We start from the raw sequence: 9,023 nt of genomic DNA, 5'->3' as shown, positions 1-9,023 counted from the left end.
ATTGCATCTCAGGGAAATGATAGACAACACAAAATACACAAATATAAGAATCATTGGCATTGCAGAAGGAGAAGAGAAGAGTAAAGTTTTAAGAAGATTAGTTGAGGATATAATGGGGGAAAACTTGACAACCCTTATAAGGGACATAAATATACAAGTCAAAGAAGCTGAATGAACACCAACTAGAATAAATCCAAATAGACCTTCCTAAGACACATATTAATCAGTCTGCCAAATGTTGAAGGGAAGCAGGAAATCCTGAAAGTGGCAAGAGAAAAACAATCTACTACATATTAGGAAAACTACATAAGACTAAGTTCAAACTACTCAACTGGCACCATGGAGGTGAAAAGGCAGTCGTATGATACACTTAAAATTCTGAAAGATAAAGACTTCCAGCCAAGAATCTGTACCCAGCCAAATTGTCCTTCAAAACTGAGGGAGAGATTAATTTTTCACAGACAAACAAATACTGAAAGAATTTATGAACAAGAGAATGACCTACAAGAAATACCTAAGGTAGTTCTGCCAGCTGAAAAGCAAAAGACAGGAGAGGGAAGACTGGAGGAAGGCACAAAATGGAAGAGTACCAGTAAGGGTAACTTCAAGGATAAAAAGAGAAAGAGGGAAAAGAATATATAGGTCTGACAAATAAAATCCAGAAAATAAGATGGTGGATGCAAGAAATGTTTTTACAGTAATAACTTGGAATGTTAACAGAGCAAACTTACTAATTAAAGGTACAGATTGGCAGAATGGATTAAGAAATATAATCCAGCTATATGCTGTTTACAAGAAGCTCATCTCAGATACAAGGACACAAAAAGATTGAAAGTGAAGCCATGGGAAAAGATGTTCCACGGAACTTGTAAACAAAAGAAAGCAGGAGTAGCTATAATAATATTGGATAAAATGGTTTTTAAATGTAAAGACATAATAAGAAACAAAGAACACTATATATTAATTAAAGGGACAATTCGCCAAGAAGAAATAATAATCATAAATGCTTATGCCCCAAATCAAGGAGCTCTAAAGTACATGACAAAGACATTGGCAAAACTGAAAGGAGCGATATAAGTTTCAAAAATAATAGTAGAAGACTCAAATGCACCACTGCCCTCTGTAGATAGATAGCACAACCAGACAGAACACCTACAAGGAAACAGGAAAATTAAACAAGTTGATAACTGAATTAGATCTAAGATATATATATAGGTCATTACACCACAAAACACAAGGATATACATTCTTCTCTAGCATTCATGAACATTCTCCAGAATAGATCATATGCTGGGGCACAAAACAGGTCTTTATAAATTTAAAAACACTGAAATTATTCAAAGCTCTTTCTCTGATCACAATGGAGTGAAGATGGATATCAATAACCACCAAATGAAAACATTCACAAATATATGGAGATTAACTATCACGTTCTTAAACAACCAGTGCGTGAAAGAAGAAATTGCTAGAGAAATCAGTAGCTATCCAGAAATGAATGAAAACAAGAATACAACATATCAGAACTTATGGGATGCAGCAAAGGCTGTACTGAGAAGGAAATTTATTGCCCTAAAGGCCTATATTAAAAAACAAGAAAGAGAAAAATTGGACACTTAACTGCTTACCTGGAGGAACTTGAGAAAGAACAGCAAACTAACCCCAAAGCAAATAGAAGGAGAGAGATAACAAAGATCAAAGCAGAGATAAATGAATTGGAGAAAAAAGAACAATAGAAAGAATCAATAAAACCAAAAGTTGCTTCTTTGAAAAAATTAATAAATTTGATGGGCCACTAGGAAGACTGACAGAAATAAAAGAAATCATAAGGGGATACTAAGGACAGCTATATGCCAACAAACTAGACAACTTAGATGAAATGGACAAATTCCTGGAAACACACAAACAAGCTACACTAACTCAGAGAGAAATAGAAGATCTCAGCAAACCAATCACAAGTAATGAGGTTCAATCAGTCATCAAAAATCTTCCTATAAAGAAAAGCCGAGGACCAAATGGCTTCACAGGGGAATTTTTTCAAACATTCCAAAAAGAACTAACACAAATCCTGTTCAAACTTTACCAAAAATTGAGGAAAAAGGAACACTGCCTAACTTGTTTAATGAGACTAATACCATTTTAATTCAAAACTGGGTAAAGATGATATAAGAAAGGAAAACTACAGGCCAATCTCCCTAATGAACATAGATGTAACCATTTTCAACAAAATACTAGCAAATTGAATCCAACAACACATTTAAAGAATTATACACCATGACTAAGTGGGGTTTATACCAGAAGTACAAGAATAGGTCAACACAAGAAAATCAACTAATGTAATACAGCACATTAAAAAAATCAAAAAGGAGAAATCACATGATCATTTCAACAGATGCTGAAGATGCATTCAATGAAATTCAACATCCTTTTCTGATGAAAACACTTCAATAGATAGGAATCAAAGGTAAATTCCTCAATATGATAAAAGGCATATATGAAAAACCAATAGCCAGCATCGTACTCAATGGAGAGTGACTGAAAGCTTTCCCACTAAGATCTGGAATGAGACAAGGATGCCCAATGTCACCACTATTATTCAACATTGTGCTAGAAGTTCTAGTGAGAGCAATCAGACAGAACAAAGAAATACAAGGCATCCAAATTGGAAAGGAAGAAGTAAAACTTTCATTATTTGCAGATGACATTATACAATACTTGGAAAATCCTGAGAAAACTACAACAATGTTACTTGAGCTAATAAACAAGTTCAGCAAGGTGGTAGGATACAAAATTAATGTGCAAAAATCAGTAACATTTCTATATACAGGCAATGACCTAACTGAGGAGACAGTTAAGGAAAAAAATCCATTCAAAATAAAAACTGAAAAAATCAAACACTTAGGAATAAACTTAGCTAGGGATGTAAAGGACTTGTACACAGAAAACTACATGGCATTGCTAGAAGAAATCAAAGATCTAAACAGTTGGAAAGACCTTCCCTGATCATGAATAGGGAAGTTAAATACAGTTAAGACGTCAATTCTACCCAAATTGATCTACAGATTCAACACAGTACCAATCAAAATTCCAACAACCTACTGTTAATATTTAGAAAAGCTAGTTACTAATTCATCTGGAAGGGAAAGAGGCTCTGGATCACTAAAAGCATTCTAAAAAGGAATAACGAAGTGGGAGGATTAACACTTCCTGACTTTAATATGTATTATAAAGCCACAAGTGGTCAAAACAGCATGGTACTGGCATGACGATAAAAGTATTGACCAATGGAACTGAATGGAGAGTGCAGAAATAGACCACCAAATCTGTGGTCAACTGATCCCTGACAAGGCCCCTCCAATCCACTGAACTGAGACAAAACAGTGTTTTCAATAAATGGGCATGGAAGAACTGGATATCAATAGCCAAAAGAATGAAAGAGGACCCTTATTTTATACCCTATACAAAAATTAACTCAAAGTGATCAAACGCCTAAATATAAGAACGAGCACCAAAAGCTTCTAGAAGAAAATGTAGGGAAACATCTTAAAGACATTGTAACAAGAGGTAGCTTCCTCAACTTCACACCCAAAGCACAAGCAGCAAAAGAAAAAATAGATAAATGGAAACTCCTCAAAATCAAATGTTTCTGCACCTCGAAAGACTTTGTTAAAAAGGTGAAGAGGTAGCCAGTTAAATGAGATACAATACCTGGAAATCACACATCGGATAAGATTTGATATCCTGTAAACATAAATAAATTACACAGCTCAACAAAAAAGGAATAAACCACCCAATTATAAAATGGGCTAAAGGTATGAATAGCATTTTTCTGAAGAGCAAATACGGATGGCTCAAAAGCACATGAAGAGATGCTCATATCCATTAGCTATAAGGCAAGTGCAAATTAAGATTACAATGAGATACTACTCACACCTATAAGAATGGCTGCTAACAAACAAACGAGAAGCTATAAATGCTGGAGAGGATGTGAAAAAATTGGGACACTTATGCAGTGCTGGTGGTAATGCATAATGGTGCAGCCACTATGGAAGACTGTTTGGCAGTTCCTTAGGAAACTAAATATCAAGTTGCCCCATGACCCAGCAATAGCACTACTTGGTATATACACAGAAGAGCTGAAAGCAGTGGCAGAAATGTGCATTTGCACACCAATGATCATAGGAGCATTATTCACAATCACCAAAAGATGGAAGCAATTCAAATGCCCATCAACAAATGAGTGGATTAACAAAATGTGGTATATACATATGATGGAATATTATGCAGCAGTAAAACAAAATAATGTCCTGAAGCACATGACAAAATGGATGAGCCTTGAGGACATAATGCTAAGTGAAATAAGCCATACACAAAAGGAGATACTGTATGACTCCACTTTTATGACCATGGTAAAGGTAAAATCAAACACTTATAATACAGAATAAAGGGGTCTTAGAGATACATAGAAGCCAGAGATGAGTTAATGTTTAACTAATGATGTTGACCCCAAATGTAAAGGAATAGATAGAAGTGAAGGTGGTTCTCTAGTGGGTCTATAAGTAATATTACCATATTGAAGGTGAACTAGATTGATGGAGGTTGTACAGACCTATGTGTCCCACTGATTAACACTAGAAATATAAATTAGTTCTTGCAAGAACTATTTCAAAAGTATGATGCATTTACAAAGAGTGCTTAAGTCCAGGGTACAGGGGGAAAACTGCTATTGCATGCTATGGGCTATGTTTAACAGGAAAACATCAGCAGGACCGCAGCATCAGCAGGGGTAAATAAAGGTGGGGAGGAACAAGAATTAAGGGGAGGTTTAGATTTCCTATTTGGTGAGGGTGTGTTTATTTGTTATCTTTCGCTTGAGAACAATGAAATTATCTAAAATTGAGAGTGTTGATGGACTGTGGACATTGGGCATTACACATGATGCTTAATGAATGCAGGTACCTGGAGAATGTACTGAGAAGTAGATTGGTGAATGATGGTTTATACATATGATCAAATACTCTGCTGCTACAAAGAGAAATGAAGACGTGAGGCATGGAACAATGTGAATGAACCCTTGGGACATTTGGTGAGGCAAAATAAGGCAGAAATAAAAGAACAATTATTGCATGATCTCCTTTAGAAAATGCTTATAATAAAACAGAGGGCTAGACTGTAAGCTCTTATAACAAACACATTTAGTCCAAAGGAAAAATTATTTCTGGATTTTGGAGGCTGTTTTATATATGTATAACCTGATATTTAAAGATAAGAATGAAGCTGATCAGGTCAGGATTAAGTAATTCACAACAAAGGGGTAAGGAAGACATTGTCTATATTTTAGAACTGCATTTACTCTTTGAGACCAAAGGAAGAAAGATTTATTTTGTCCAGGACCTAAATTTTCTGTAGCACAAAATCTAACTCAACCTGTCTGGATAGGTCATTTAAAAAATCCAAATACAGGGAGCCCAGAATAATAATGAGGGCCTTTAATCCTGTAGAACATAATGTAGTGCCTGGATATATCCTAGTATATATTAAGTAAATAATCAAAAAGTATTGACAAGTCCCTTGAGGGATTGGAGAAAAAATATCGAACTATTAAACTTCACCACCAGGGAATCCCCTGAACTGTGTCAAACATTAGGGACACCCAAATCAATAGGCCAATCCTTTGATCTTGTGGCTCACTCTTATGAAACCTATGTAGGCAGTGGAGAAGCATAGCCTTCCTATAGATATGCCTAGGAGTTACTTCTGCAGGATTTTTGTTGCTTAGATGCAGCCACATTCTCTCAAAGCTCAACTCTGCAAGTGAAATCATTGCCCTCACCCTTACATGGGACATGACATCCAGGAGTGAAAGACTCCTTGGCAGCATGGAAGATGACACCCAGGGATGAGTCCAGCCCTGGCACCATGGAATCAACAATTACATCCTGACCAAAAGGGGGAAAGAAGTGTAACTAATAAAGTATCAGTGGCTTAGGGAGCTCAAATAGAGTCGAGAGGATACTCTGGGGGTCGCTCTTTTGCAAGCTTCAGTTAGACATTACTACTGATCATAAATTGCCAAACACTAACCGAAACCACTCCTTCCAATCCTAAGGAATATGAATGGTGTTATATAAGATTCCACAAAGTTTCCATGCACTAGGGAAAATCTCCAAACCCTATGACCTCCAGATGCGTCCCTGGACCAGAGAAGTCCTGAAATGCAGAGGTGCCAGCCTTTCCAGAATACCAATTAGTTCCATCCCCCTATCCTATTTTATCAACAGCCCCTTCCAACATGAAAAATTTAGAATGGGCCTAGCCCAATACCCCTAAAGAGTGGGAGAAAGATCAAAGCTGATGGTGAAGTTACACAGAGAAGGTTAGGTTTAGCAAATGAGTATGAGTGCCAAATCATTATGCTGATATTTCTTTTAGCCTCCAGTACCTTAGAACAGTTAAAAATAAAAACCTAAAATTGTGGAATTGTAACCCATACCAAACCCTGAAATCTGCTCTACAATTAATTGTTGCAGTGTACTTTGAAATTTATTGTTTTATGTATATATGCTATTTAAAGAGAAGGAGAAGTACAACAAAGAAGACAGGATTAAAAAATGGGTATGAATGATGTATCATTATATTGATGTTTCTATTCGTACCCAGAGTATTGGAGCAGCTAGAAGAAAGAACAAAAAATCATAGAACCATATCCCATACCAAATTTTAAAATCTGTTCTATAACTACTTGTTAAATGTACTTGGAAATTTATTGTTTTTTGTATATATGTTATATTTCACAATAAAAAAGTTGAAAAAAAAGGTTGGTTTATTAATAAAAATCTCACATGATATTAAAAAAATTAAATACTAACAAAAAAGACATTTTAGAATTGCCATATAACTTTATTTAGAGATTGTGCACTGAAAGGCATGCATTGCTGATACCCACTATTTTATGGACCAGTACGATTTCAAAAAAAAAAAAAGAAATTGTCTGACCTAGATTTGTCACTTAAAAATTTTTTTCCAAGTGTGGGAATTAAAAAAAAAAGATGTCATAAGCCATCATATAATTCCTTGAAAGGTGTTATTTTCACCTTTAAAATATAGAAATGAAAGAACCTGAGTCTAAAGGACAATCCTTCTCAAGAAATGGCAATCAGCATTTTATTTTTAACAGACTGGTGGAACATCTTCAAGAACCAATAATTGAGAAACCTCCCTCTAGAACACATTAACATATCCTGCTCTTTGTCACTACTTTGCAAATGTGGTTTAAATGTAAAAGTTTCTTTTTTTCATTTCATCAAAGTTCATGTTCTAGGGAAATTAGATCAAAACTACTATGGGGTTCTCTTTTCTATCCTTCCCAGTCTATCAGCTTGGCAGTCATGAAGGTGGAGCTCTGCAGTTTCAGTGGGTGCAAGATCTGTCCTGGATTTGGGAGGCACTATGCCAGGACCAATGGGAAAGTTTTTTTCTATTTCTTAATGCAAAATGTGAGTCAGAATACTTTTCCATGAGAAACCCTCAGCAGATAAACTGGATAAACTTGACTGCCCTCTACAGAAGCAAGCATAAAAAGGGACTGTCACAAGAAATTCAAAAGAAAAGAACTCACTGTACAGTTAAATTCCAGAGGGCATGTTTACTTTGGAAGCACAAAACCAAAATTGGAATGATACAGAGAAGATTAGCATGGCCTTTGTGCAAGGATGACATGAAAATTCGTGAAACATTCCATATTTTTTAAAGAAAAAAAAATTCCAGAGGGCTATCACTGGTGTTTTTCTTGCTGATATTATGGCCACAAAGAATCAGAAACCTGAAGGTAGAAAGGCTCAATGAGAACAAGCTATCAGGACTGCCAAAGAAGCAAAAAAATTCTAAGCAAGTGTCTAAAAGGTCAGCAATGGGTGCTGCTAAGGCTTCCACAAAGGCCACAACTGAACAAAAGTTTGTGAAGCCCATGAAGGTTTCTGCTCCCCAAGTTGGTGGAAAACACGAAATGGATAGACCATATTTTTAAATGAGATCTGACCAACTCAAATTTGTGCTGGCTTTTTAATACTTTCAAAGCCAAAGCTGTTGAACCTGCATGGTAGTAGTTGAACTATGTAGTTAAGAGGTTTTTAAGAGTTAAGCATTTTTGAAGAATTGTTTTCAAACCATTTAAATAAATTATGTGATCATTTTAAAAAATTCTATGGAAATTGTAATACATGTATGCAGAGTATTCTTCATTAGTTAGTAAGACATATACAAATAAATAAATATTAAGCACATCTTTCATGCCTGGCACTGTTAAAGTGTTTTATTTGTCTTATTTAGTATTTCATTTAATTCTCACAACAATCATATGAAGTAAGTATTAATATTATTCCCATTTTATGGTTGAGGAAATTGAGGTACACAGAGACTAAGTAACCTGCCTAAAGTTACACAGCTGGCAAGAGGCCAAGAAAAGATTTGAATGCATATGATATGGATCCAGAGCCTAAAGTGGTAACCAAAGTGCTACATTTTTAAATTTGAATATTTGCCTTGCTTTCATAGATAAGAAACTAAAAAAGAAAAAGTTAAATAGCCCTGATTAGATACTGTCAGTTCAATTTAGTTAGCCTTGATGTTCTAGCTTGCTAGCTGCCAGAATGCAATATACCAGAAAAAGAATGGTTTTTAAAAAGGGGAATTTAATAAGTTACAAGTTTACTGTTCTAAGGCTGAGAAAATATCCCAATTAAAACAAGTCTATAGAAATGTCCAATCAAAGGTATCCAGGGAAAGATACCTTGGTTCAAGAAGGCTGATGAAGTCCAGGGTTTCTCTCTCAAGTGAGAAGGTACATGGCGAGCACAGTCAGGGCTTCTCTCTCAGCTGGAAGGGCACATGGTGAACATGGCGTCATCTGCTAGCTTTCTCTCCTGGCTTCTGGTTTGATGAAGATCCCTGGGAGGCATTTTCATTCTTCATCTCCAAAGGTCACTGGCTCATGGACCATCTGCTTCGTGGTGCTGCAGCATTCTCTG

General features: G+C 35.8%; 1 non-coding gene and 1 pseudogene across 1 annotated transcript; both read left to right on the top strand.

Annotated features, from left to right (window-relative positions):
* The first annotated feature begins 7,385 nt into the window (after window positions 1-7,385).
* Window positions 7,386-8,023, top strand: LOC143671823 (large ribosomal subunit protein eL24 pseudogene; annotated as a pseudogene).
* Window positions 7,640-7,744, top strand: LOC143672263 (U6 spliceosomal RNA). The gene has a single exon (XR_013169733.1). It is a non-coding gene; the product is annotated as a U6 spliceosomal RNA (small nuclear RNA).
* Window positions 8,024-9,023: the final 1,000 nt, after the last annotated feature.

The sequence above is a fragment of the Tamandua tetradactyla genome, chromosome X (genome assembly GCF_023851605.1).
Source record: "Tamandua tetradactyla isolate mTamTet1 chromosome X, mTamTet1.pri, whole genome shotgun sequence".
Taxonomy (NCBI): Eukaryota; Metazoa; Chordata; class Mammalia; order Pilosa; family Myrmecophagidae; genus Tamandua; species Tamandua tetradactyla.
The sequence above is the reverse complement of the archived record's forward strand: the minus strand, read 5'-3'. Positions and strand labels throughout refer to the sequence as shown.